General features: G+C 38.0%; 1 long non-coding RNA gene across 2 annotated transcripts; it reads left to right on the forward strand.

The window, feature by feature from the left end:
- The first annotated feature begins 738 nt into the window (after nt 1–738).
- Nucleotides 739–8,712, forward strand: LOC141630909 (uncharacterized). Of its 2 annotated transcripts, none has more exons than XR_012537565.1 (3): nt 739–933; nt 6,881–6,967; nt 8,440–8,712. It is a non-coding gene; the product is annotated as an uncharacterized LOC141630909 (long non-coding RNA). The 2 variants fall into 2 exon arrangements; XR_012537564.1 differs by lacking the exon at nt 739–933 and adding an exon at nt 4,989–5,179.
- The last annotated feature ends 4,136 nt before the right edge of the window (nt 8,713–12,848 follow it).

Consider the following 12,848-nt stretch of genomic DNA (forward strand, 5'->3'; position numbering starts at 1 on the left):
CAAGTTCCACATACCACACACACGCATCGAAAAGACTCACAACAAATTCCCCCTGGTGACCGGCTTGAGATTGTGAGGGCCATAGTGCGACTTCGGGACGTCTCCCAAGTCTTTGCTGTAACACCCCGTATTTTATTAAGTTAAATAAAATTCTTTTAATTGCTATTTTGAATTTAATTATATCATTTAACGATTTATATATATATATGCTTAGCTAATTAATTAATTTCAGCATAATTCGATACGTTAATTTTAATAATCATTAATAAGTTTATTTAAAATTAGTTCGAATTTATTGAAGTTAATTCGGGTTTATTTATTTAATAATTTCCGTTTCTTTACAAGTCCTTATGAAAGTTGTTTTAAGTGAACCCGAGATGGATTTTGGGAACAAAACCGTCCAATTAGCTATTTTGAGCTTATTTCACTAAATTAGCAATTTTTATTAATATCCGTTAGTTTCGTAAAAATCGCTAATAATTCCGATTCAAGCTGATATCGTATTATTCCGTTAACTAGCTGAGTTTATTTTATTTTCACTCATTAAATTTATTTATTATTAATTCCGTTTTATTACTGAAACTTTTACTAAAAACCGATTTTTATTAACTCGAGACGGTTTTAAAAACGAACGAAATTACTTAACGATGAAGTAACGTACGTATAATATATAGCAGGCAAGCAAGCTCGTCACTTATTATTATTATTATTATTATTATTATTAAAATCCCACGTCCCCACCCCTCTCTTCCCCTTTGCCTTTCGTGGAATCACCAGACACAAACAACAATCAGACACAAACAACAACAATCAGACGGTGAACCTAATCGCCATTTCTGTGCGGGCTTAGACCCCAGATCCCGGCCCATTTCTCGACCAAATTCCGTAATTTTTGTACCATTCTCTTCCCCTTTCCTTCCTCCTCCTTTTAAGGTAAGAAAGTCTCCTTTTTGTAGTGGTTTCGTCTTTCGCCGTCTTATAAAAGTGTCGTCTTTTAGCTTTTTTATTCCGTTTTCTTGCCCTTTTATGAAGGTGGTATGTGAATGTGTAATAATTGTTTTTAATTTATATAGATTATAGTAGCTATTTTATTTTATCTTTGTTAAGTTAATTGTTTTGGGACATGGGAAGAAGATCCGTGCGTTATTATTAGATTGTTTGTGCATGGAAGAGGACTTGGGAGTTTGGCCGTGTTGTAATAGGTTCACAGGAAGGTTGGGCAATATAATTGCTTTGTGAGACATAAGAGATTATGGTGTGTATGGTCTTATATGTTGAATTCCAAAGAGATCATAATATGCTTGGTATCATTATTTAGCTTGATCAATTGCTTTGAGTCGAGATTCAGATTATGGATTTTAGTATTGTGTTTAAATTGTCGATTTCTTTGACTAAGACTCGTATGATCATAATTTGGGGAAATTTTCATAAGTGAATGTTCATGTGGTGTTGGTTTGAGACGGTTTTATACAAGTTTTATTTATCCATTTTGAGAAAAGTTGGTACCTTTGGATTCATGGTGAAGTGGGTAATTATGTTGGGTAATTTAACTGGATGGATAATATCATTTCAATGCTTAAAATTTCGTCTTAAGACGGTCTCAAAAGTAGTGGTGAATGCCGTGAAAATGGGGGCTGCATATTGCTATGAAATTGTTTAAATCTTAGGGTGATGTTGTTTTAGTACTCCTCTGTTCTTTTTATATGATGCTCGGTTGACTTTCTGATTCAGCGGTGTCGTTTTTGGGAATTTGGATGGAGACATATGGAACAAAGGGGAGTATCATTGGTTGATATGATTGGTTATAGTATATGGCCTGTGTTTTGTTTTGCTGTTGGATTAGATAGTTGCAAATCTAGAAATTATGGTTGAATCTTGTTAGATTTATACCACCAAAAAGAATACAATTCCATAAAATACTATTATTCGACTCGGCCAACAATCCTTTTGGACAGTTGCAAAATTAGCCCGATGAGACAGAGAAAATTTACTTAAGAAGAACCATTAAAGAGATCATAGATAAAATTAGTGCGTTAATGATTAGAGACTTGTGAGGTTGGCGGGTCTGATGGCCTGCTTTATGGCTCTGTTTTGGTGGCTGTTTTGAGGAAAAAGTGTGGCTAGAATGGGTGATATAGGCGGCTGATTGTTGGATCGTGAATAGGGCTGCCCAATGGTTCTTTGAGTCGTGTTCACGGATGCTTTTGGCCCTAGTTTAATTTTTTTTTTTGAAATTACAGGTTTTTGGCTAGTTGAACCAATTACAAACATATCCTACCAGTTTTTCTGTATAATTACGTGTTTACTTTTCCGCAATAAATGAGGGTGTCAAAGTTGGTATCAGAGCATATTTGCTCCCGACGCACGTTTGTGCACCCCAATATAAATAACTTGACCTTAAAATAATAAACTTGAGAGATGGGTAAGATGGGTAGACTTAGGACCTTATGTTGTAGTCTCTTTGTGTTTGCTCTTTGTTAGGTACTAACCTGTTTGTTGATTGTCATTTAATAATTGTTGCGTTCTTGGATCAATGACCGTGAGCTTATCAATAGCTAATGGAGTTATTACCCTTATTATAAAGAAATTTTTGAACTAAAGGTTTTGAAAATATTTTAATGTTTTTCACTGGTTTTAACGTCAATTAGTGTTAAAGCTTGTTATTGGAGACGTCTGATAATTAGTTTTATCATTTGTTGGTGTAAAAATGTTTTTTTTATGTCTTTGAATTGGAATATTGATATTCTTGAGTGATCGCCAAGAGTATCTCCGTTCCATTGAAAGGACACTTATATTTTACGAAGATCAAGATTTAGTGCCTTTTGCTGAGGATTGAAGATTTGTTCAACCTTTGAAGAATGCTTCTACTTCCTGGAAGATATTTCTCGTTCTTTTTGTATCTCGCCTTATTCTTAATCTCTTGGTGCCTATCCTTCTTCTAAACTCTCTATTCTTCTTCCTTGGAAGTCACATTTGTATCCTCCCAACTTGTCCTTTCACCCTTGCTAATCCTCCCTTAACGCCTTTTAGATAGTTCTCTTTCTTTTGTGGGGTGTTAACCTTGATTGGATAATTTGGCTTGTGGAGTTGTTTCTGGTTGACCTATAACCCCGGTTTTGAGAAGTTGTGATATTGGAAGGACTTAGGTTGAGTATTGTTACCTTAGGAGTAAACACGGAGTAAGGTTTATGATGTGATTTTGGAAAGAGATACCTTTAGGATGTTGATAGCCATACATAAATTGATGTTACCTTATGACATTGTTGTTTGAGATTTGAGTATCTGACATTTCCTTGTTGTCTAATTTCCCTTTCTCCTTGATCATGAGCGTTACCGTTCATACCTTCTTTCCTCGCTTCATCTTGCTCCTCCTTTAAGTTTGACACTCGTATCTTGTGAAATTCTATCTTTGACATCCTTATAATTTTGACTTCAATTTTTACCCTGTGAAAGTCATTATAACTCTCTTGTTGGTTAAGTTTGAGCTCTCTTAACATACTTTGTTTTTATGTTATCTAAGTTACTTTCCTTTTTGGTACAATTTCTAAACTTTCAAGCTACCAATTTCATTTCGTTGTTAAAAATTTATGTGACTTTTACATAACCTAACCTATTTTTGAAGATTTGAAAATGAAAATTCGATTTAATTCTCTAATTGTTCTTTGAGTATAGACTTCTTTATCATGGTTTTGAGTTGCTAAACCTGAGATTTTTGTAAATTTTATCCAATTTCTATTAACCTTGATCTATTTATGACTTCTTTGTCAAAGTTTAATATTATATTTCCGGAATTTAACTCCCCTTTTAGTTTAAAGGTGAAACCTTTATTTTTACTTTGGCTTTTTGCAAGAGAAAATTTGAGTAGATTACCCTTCTCTTATTTTGATTTTAACGTTGATCGGATGTTAGAATTAGTTATTGGAAACGTTTGATAACTTGTTCTACGATTGTCGGCGAATAGTTTTTGTTTTAAATTTGTCTCTGACTTGGAAAGTTAGCGTTCTTGTGTGCACGACAAGAGCAATTTCGTTCCATGAATGAGACTTATATTTTTGAAAACTCTTCATTAATGTTTTTGAAGGTATTTTGATTTTTAATTTATACAAAGGATTTGCCTTTTGACCTTATCTTTGATTTGGAATGTGATGTTCTTGAATACGTAACGAGAACACTTTCGTTCCTCTGATGAGAGTCTGGTTCTGTCGGAAAATTTTATTTGAAACTTTTGAAAGAATTTTAGTTCTTACGATAAGTAACCTTTTAAATGTTTTGGTTACCGATTCCAAAGTTCCAGTTTTATTTTTATAACCTTTCATTTATATTTTCAAGTTTCGAGGACGAAACTTTTTAAAAGATGGGGTGATTGTAACACCCCGTATTTTATTAAGTTAAATAAAATTCTTTTAATTGCTATTTTGAATTTAATTATATCATTTAACGATTTATATATATATGCTTAGCTAATTAATTAATTTCAGCATAATTCGATACGTTAATTTTAATAATCATTAATAAGTTTATTTAAAATTAGTTCGAATTTATTGAAGTTAATTCGGGTTTATTTATTTAATAATTTCCGTTTCTTTACAAGTCCTTATGAAAGTTGTTTTAAGTGAACCCGAGATGGATTTTGGGAACAAAACCGTCCAATTAGCTATTTTGAGCTTATTTCACTAAATTAGCAATTTTTATTAATATCCGTTAGTTTCGGAAAAATCGCTAATAATTCCGATTCAAGCTGATATCGTATTATTCCGTTAACTAGCTGAGTTTATTTTATTTTCACTCATTAAATTTATTTATTATTAATTCCGTTTTATTACTGAAACTTTTACTAAAAACCGATTTTTATTAACTCGAGACGGTTTTAAAAACGAACGAAATTACTTAACGATGAAGTAACGTACGTATAATATATAGCAGGCAAGCAAGCTCGTCACTTATTATTATTATTATTATTATTATTATTAAAATCCCACGTCCCCACCCCTCTCTTCCCCTTTGCCTTTCGTGGAATCACCAGACACAAACAACAATCAGACACAAACAACAACAATCAGACGGTGAACCTAATCGCCATTTCTGTGCGGGCTTAGACCCCAGATCCCGGCCCATTTCTCGACCAAATTTCGTAATTTTTGTACCATTCTCTTCCCCTTTCCTTCCTCCTCCTTTTAAGGTAAGAAAGTCTCCTTTTTGTAGTGGTTTCGTCTTTCGCCGTCTTATAAAAGTGTCGTCTTTTAGCTTTTTTATTCCGTTTTCTTGCCCTTTTATGAAGGTGGTATGTGAATGTGTAATAATTGTTTTTAATTTATATAGATTATAGTAGCTATTTTATTTTATACTGTTAAGTTAATTGTTTTGGGACATGGGAAGAAGATCCGTGCGTTATTATTAGATTGTTTGTGCATGGAAGAGGACTTGGGAGTTTGGCCGTGTTGTAATAGGTTCACAGGAAGGTTGGGCAATATAATTGCTTTGTGAGACATAAGAGATTATGGTGTGTATGGTCTTATATGTTGAATTCCAAAGAGATCATAATATGCTTGGTATCATTATTTAGCTTGATCAATTGCTTTGAGTCGAGATTCAGATTATGGATTTTAGTATTGTGTTTAAATTGTCGATTTCTTTGACTAAGACTCGTATGGTCATAATTTGGGGAAATTTTCATAAGTGAATGTTCATGTGGTGTTGGTTTGAGACGGTTTTATACAAGTTTTATTTATCCATTTTGAGAAAAGTTGGTACCTTTGGATTCATGGTGAAGTGGGTAATTATGTTGGGTAATTTAACTGGATGGATAATATCATTTCAATGCTTAAAATTTCGTCTTAAGACGGTCTCAAAAGTAGTGGTGAATGCCGTGAAAATGGGGGCTGCATATTGCTATGAAATTGTTTAAATCTTAGGGTGATGTTGTTTTAGTACTCCTCTGTTCTTTTTATATGATGCTCGGTTGACTTTCTGATTCAGCGGTGTCGTTTTTGGGAATTTGGATGGAGACATATGGAACAAAGGGGAGTATCATTGGTTGATATGATTGGTTATAGTATATGGCCTGTGTTTTGTTTTGCTGTTGGATTAGATAGTTGCAAATCTAGAAATTATGGTTGAATCTTGTTAGATTTATACCACCAAAAAGAATACAATTCCATAAAATACTATTATTCGACTCGGCCAACAATCCTTTTGGACAGTTGCAAAATTAGCCCGATGAGACAGAGAAAATTTACTTAAGAAGAACCATTAAAGAGATCATAGATAAAATTAGTGCGTTAATGATTAGAGACTTGTGAGGTTGGCGGGTCTGATGGCCTGCTTTATGGCTCTGTTTTGGTGGCTGTTTTGAGGAAAAAGTGTGGCTAGAATGGGTGATATAGGCGGCTGATTGTTGGATCGTGAATAGGGCTGCCCAATGGTTCTTTGAGTCGTGTTCACGGATGCTTTTGGCCCTAGTTTAATTTATTTTGAAATTATTTAGTTTCCGTCTCGTGTTTTTATAAAACGCAATTCGTTAAATTCATTATTTTAATACCTTTCTTTTATGGTTTATACTTATAAAATCCCACTATTTAATTACTTAAATGACCGTCTCAAAAATGCTCATGTTTCCGTCTCTTGGTTACTCGTTGTGGCTGTGGTCTAGCTGTGGCCTGGCTGTAGCTTGGCCGTGGCCTAGGCAGTGGCCTGGCCGTGGCCTAGGCAGTGGCCTGGCCGTGGCCTAGGCAGTGGCCTGGCTAAGTCGCGAGTTTGGGCCGTATCTATAAATTGTTTTGACGCTAGTTTGGTTTATTTAAAATATAATTAAATTAATTTACGTCTCATATTTTATATAAAGATAATTCGTTAATATCGTCCTTTCACATAATTATTTTAGGTGGCTCATATGGGGTTGAAGATGAAGAGTAATTTTGGGGTTTTAGAAGCTTTCTCAAGTTTTTACTTGTCTCTTTGCTAGCGTAAGGTAACTATTCCGAGTTACTCGACGAATAAATGTCACATTCTTTGTTTTCTTGTATGATTTTGTGAATGTTATTTGAGTAGTTTATTTCACATGAAAATATGAGTCAAATTCATGCCTTTTGTAAGTACAAGTTTACATATTAGTATGAAAATGAATTTCATGGCTATAATTGTAATGTTTTGTTGATTGTGCCGAAAACTGAGCCTTAGTCCCTTTGACTGATGCGATGTCAGTTAATTGAGTGATTGGTCAGCCGCAATTTGACCCGTACCTGTCGCAGGGCTGGGGTTGCGGGTAAAAAATTCGGTTGAATGAATTAGATAATCGGCCTTTTTCTTGTTTTAGGCCATTTAATATATCTCTATTTCACATGCGTAGTTAATTGAATTTAAATAGCTTCTTATTTAGTTAGTTGAATTTAAATAGCTTCTTATTTTGTAGAAATGGCCCTAGTTTCCCCTAAAGCCTTTTATATTGTTATAATTGCTAGGATTGGAAATTAGTATTGAATTCTTATTGAGGAACTGTTGGGATTGTATGCTGTAAATAGACATTTATATAGCTTTCACATGATAGAATGTTAGAATTTATGTTGGTAAGTAGGACTTTTTGCCCTCTTAAGGTTAAGTGGGTGTCTTACTTGACTTATGTGGTGAGTCTTGGGTGGTGTGGGCTAAAATATTCAAGCTGGGACTAGCTGTGACTAGGTCCTAGGTGAGTATTTCGGCCTTCATCATAGATAGATCTTTATAGTCTTTGACGAGTATATGTTCACTGCTTGATAGCCTTTGTGTTCCTGACTAGTGGATGTTTATCCAAGTTGGGGCATGACCTCAGGTACTTATTTTGAAAGTATGGGGTCAGCTTAAGTACTAGCCGACCCTTCGGTGGTGTCCTTAGGGTACTCACTTCACTTTGTTTTAAAAAAGTTGTGAGTCTTGGGTGCGGTGGTGTGTATCCGCATGTCTAGGTCTCTGCAGATTTTAGGCTAGGGTTGTGTTGTCTCTTGGCCATGTTTTCTTAATAGTAACCGCTGAGCCAAGATACCGGTTCGATTACCTTCCCTACCTCGTGGTATAGACTTGAGTTACAAAGTGACTATTGACGGGACTAAGAACTTATGCCTGTCTTTGATATATTGCCCTTTCTTGTATGGTGATTCTATGAATCATAGAAGGTGAGATGCAAGCCGGCTATGGTTGATAGAGTTTGGATTCCTGGATGTTATGTGATTCACATGATAGTGTAGTATGAGTCGGTCTAGTATTCACGTGCTAGGACTATGTGGCGTTATATTGTTGTTCACATGATAAGCACGATTGCCTTAGCATCTATATGCTAAGGCAGTGCGTGATTCGTATTCATATTCTTATGTTTACATGTTATATTAATTATGACATTTCGTGGCTGGGAGAACTCGGAGTTACTCCCCCGATCGTGGCTTTCGTATTTGTATAAAATGCGAATGACAGGTAGGTGATGCATATATGGGGTACATGGACGAGCTAGCGAGCAAAGTAACCTTGGGACCTAGACTGGTTTTATTTCATTGTGACCCTTAAACCCTTTTTATGTCACATACATTTTAGGGACATATGTCTCCCTTTTCTATTTTGGGTTTGTATCTTTACTTTTTTTTATCATTAGCTATGTATGTAAAGTAGTTCATTAGCATTGCAGGTTTTGGCACCCGCTTCTGGGAATGTTGGAAATGTTGTGATTGGTTTAGAAATTTTTTTTTTGAAACTCCAAACAACTCTCCCCGGGTTCATTTTATTTAGACTCCCTAAGTTCATTGGGTTCATTAGTTTTAGGTGCCAGAATCGTCGGCTCTGATACCACTTTGTAACACGCCCTCATACCAAGGTACCTTACCAGGACTACCCAAGCATGAAAGGCTGTTACCATCTCGGTTGCCCGAGGTTAGTATATATCAAAAGCGTTCGTCCTAAACACATTTATTAGAAGTATTGTAAAGTATTAATGTTTACAACAATCCAATTCCAAACCAAAACCAATAAAGTGAATACAACTGAGGACAACTACAAAATCATAGCTAAGACTCGTGACTGTGATACTACAACTGGTGATGACGACTTCCCCATGACCGCCCAAGCTCACCAAATGCAATACCTGTCAAGTCTGCTCACCATCCCCGAATGGATCACCGCAGGTTTTACAAAACAACAACAACGGGGTCAGTACCATTCAATCAATGTAAGACAAACAAACAATGTAACCGATCATCATCCTCCATAGTACCGACTACACACCGAAGTGTGTAGCCCCCGCGATTACCCATCGCAACAGGTAATCCACTCCGCCAGTGGGTGACCGCAGCCCATCCCCACCAAGTCCAGCTCATCAACGAGCGACTAACAATCTCTGTCCCTTAATGTGCACATCCCCTCTCGTGACGGGTTCCACGGAGGGCGAACTAGGGTGTGAAGCCACTTCCGCAAGTGACTCCACCACAATCACACAACACCACAGCATCACAGCTGTCACAACACCCCAACCGTCACAACACAACCACATCACCACCGTCATCACAACACCCATACTCCGATGATCAACAGATAACAACAATTACAACACAAGCACAGTCTTAAATCAATTAACAGTAACTGAGTAGGGAAACCCTACCTTTTCGCAATCCGATATGCTCTAATCAATCATACAATATGCATAGCAATTACCACATCATCACCTACAACAATTATAATCAACAATCAACACACATATAATGACCAAACTCTAAACCCCCAAATTAAACCAAAACAATAATTAGGGCAAAACCCTAAAAGACAACTTAATGAGACTCATGAAATCAGAGGCTTACCGACATAATCGACGCAAGGCAAGATTCGTTAGACTCACGAACAATCCACGCAAATGAGAGGGAGATTTGGAGAGGATTAGAGTTACGTTGTGTAGTTTAGGTTTTGTAAAATGTTTAGAAACTGTAAAATGTGTCTCAATATAACTCTAGTCCTTTCTAAATCAACCGCGGAAAATATTACCCTTCAAACCGGATACTCGGTTGAGTATAGAGTATACTCGGCCGAGTATCCTCTACTCGGTCGAGTATTACCCATACTCGGCCGAGTATTCCTGGGCAGTAGCCAAACAGAATACCCAACACACTTTGCTCGACCGAGTAGGCCATACTCGGTCGAGTACCAACCTATAAAATCCGTAGTGTTACATACTCTTCCATTTTCCCTTTGCCTTTGTCATTTTTATCATACTTCTTGTCACGACCTCGAGCCGGACGCTCCTGCGCCACTTCCGACCTAATCACCAATGGTCTCTCTCGTGGTCTTGCTTTGTCATTCTTGTCAACCACCATCTCGACGGCAGGAAAAGTCTTCGGTTTCTTCGAAGGATGAACAACTCGAAACCCGGCCTCTTCCTCTCCCTCAGTCAGATGCTTCTCCTTCTCTTTTTCCACCTCGCGAACCTTGTAGTCAACAGGTTCACGCTTTCTCAGTCTCTCGCACTCCTCCAGAGTGGTAGCTTTCCTCCGCCGCATATAGGAATCTGACACCCATAGAGCATTGACAGAAGAATTCAAGAACCAAATGTTCCTCTGAGCCCATTTGATGGCCCATTCTCTTCGACTCTCAGTAGTAAGCGCCACGGCCGTCTGCGGGATAGTGTCAAGCTTCGGGATCCTCTGCTTCAATCCAACCTGCCTCATCAACCTCTCCGGGAAAATGCATATCATGAACTCCAAGCCGGGAATGCGAACAGATCGGGTAGAATCCAGGGAAGATACTCTAGTGACAGATTTGAGGTGCCACCATGATACGATCCATCTAATTAAGGGGCCATCTTCACTTTTCAACTTGTTTTCCCAGTAGTTGCACACTCGAGTGAAGTCCACCATGTAAAGCCTGGTCCTCATTGCAATCGAACGAGCATGATACGCAGGAACATAAACTGGGGGCTCGATCAATCGAAGATGCTCCATAAGCCAGACCTACCAAAAGCGGGTATAAAAAGAAACGAAACAAAGAAAAAAAAACGAACGAAAAAAAACGAAGAAAAAGAAAGAAGAAGAAAGAAAAAGTTTCCCTTACCTGTAAGATAATGGGACTTCCCAAATAAGGTGGGTCGCGATTGGTTTTCCTGTTATCCAAACCCAATAGGATCTCTCCTAAACATAGACAAGCTGGGCTCCTGCGCAGCTCCATTTGCTCAATCAAGCTCAAAAGACGAGGGTCGCCCCTTATGTCCTCATCAACGTGCCCTTGAAGGACATATACATGCAATAGGCAAAACCCGAATGCCCTTCGCCTCGCAACATAAGAGACAGTAGAATCAGCCCTATTGATGAAGCGATCGATGAAATCCAACATTCGCACTCCTTTAGAAGTCACAAGACGGTCAACATCAACTCTGGCCAATCCAAGCAAGTCTCTAAACTTATTCTTATACCCTTGATAAGTGGAGGGAATAGCAGGCAAATGTTCCGCATCCCAACCACTAATCGCAGCAATCTCCTCAGGAAATGGGCAAATGTCTCCTCCAGGAAAGGCAAATACGTGATAATTCGGGTCCCTACAGTCAAGACAAGCATCCAGGAACGGTTTGACTACCTTAATCAATTTCAATCTCAAAAGTGCTCCAAAATTATAAGCACTCATGTCATACTTCTCCACACTAGAGAACTCGTTTGTCCATTCTTTTAGACGAATCTCAAGAGTGTTCATAATGTAGGCTTATTTTGGGAGTTTTGTGTAATAAGGCGAAGAAAGACGGAAGAATTGTGTGAATAAAGCCTCCCTCGACGTCTCTATTTATACTAAAAGCTGTTTCCTAAAATCCGTCAGAACGGACGCACTGGGGAACAGGCGCAGCAGGTGCTGCGCCTCTTCTAAGGGACGCAGCTCTTGCTGCGCCTCTTCCTCAACTCTTTTTCTGTGATTTTCCGCGTTGGATCTTTCCTAAATTCCTCAACGAATAATTTCCTATTCATACGGGTTATTATTTTGGTAAATGCGTCAGGTTACCATATTTCGTGTTTCCTAATTTCGCAGGCACGCACCTCGAGACAATATCAACATCTTCGTCATTTTAGCACACTTGTACATTTCTTTTTAATTTTCTTTTTTGGGAAACCATTTCACTCTCCATTTCAAGCTTATATGTTTTTATTTTTTCTTTTTTTAGGGGGTAACCCTCCCAACCGTCCGGTCATTTCCGACCAAATTTTTGCATTTTCATTTCCGACCAAGTTTTTGCATTTTTATTTCTGGTCATACTCTTTTTGCATTTTCGAGTCTTTGTTCTGCGCTAATCTAGGCCATGTGTACAAATATATGTTCTATGAGATTCCCAAACCTGTTCAAAGCTAACCTGCAGGGACAAACAAAGCAACCCAGCAGCAAAGGCACGCATGCCATCATATATACAACCAAAAAAGGGATATGTACACCAAACTGGGGGCTCGAGCCCAAAAAAAAATCCAAAACAAGATCCAAGTGTCCAAAAACGGGTCCTAAAATGTATAAATGTACAAAAATACAGCCAAAAACAAGAAGCAACGCAGAAGCTACTGCTGGTCGTCGTCTAGCTCAGCAACTCTCGCCTCGAGAGCAGCAACTTCGGCGTCGCGGACCTCGAGCTCCCTCAGCAGGCGAGCCATCTCCTCTCGGGACTGGGCAAGCTCCCGCTCCCTCTGCAAACAACAAAAACTGGCTCATGTCAATCATCTCAAGCATAAAGGAAGATTAGAAAAACTCAAAATAAAGTAAACGGAAGGTTCATACCTGACGTCCTCGGCCACCAGCAAGTGCCTCGACGGCATTAGCCCGTAGCCGGTTGGCTACCCTCCACAAAGCCACGAACCGGGATGGCGCGACCTGCATTTCAA

The sequence above is a fragment of the Silene latifolia genome, chromosome 2 (assembly GCF_048544455.1).
Source record: "Silene latifolia isolate original U9 population chromosome 2, ASM4854445v1, whole genome shotgun sequence".
In the NCBI taxonomy this organism is placed as follows: Eukaryota; Viridiplantae; Streptophyta; class Magnoliopsida; order Caryophyllales; family Caryophyllaceae; genus Silene; species Silene latifolia.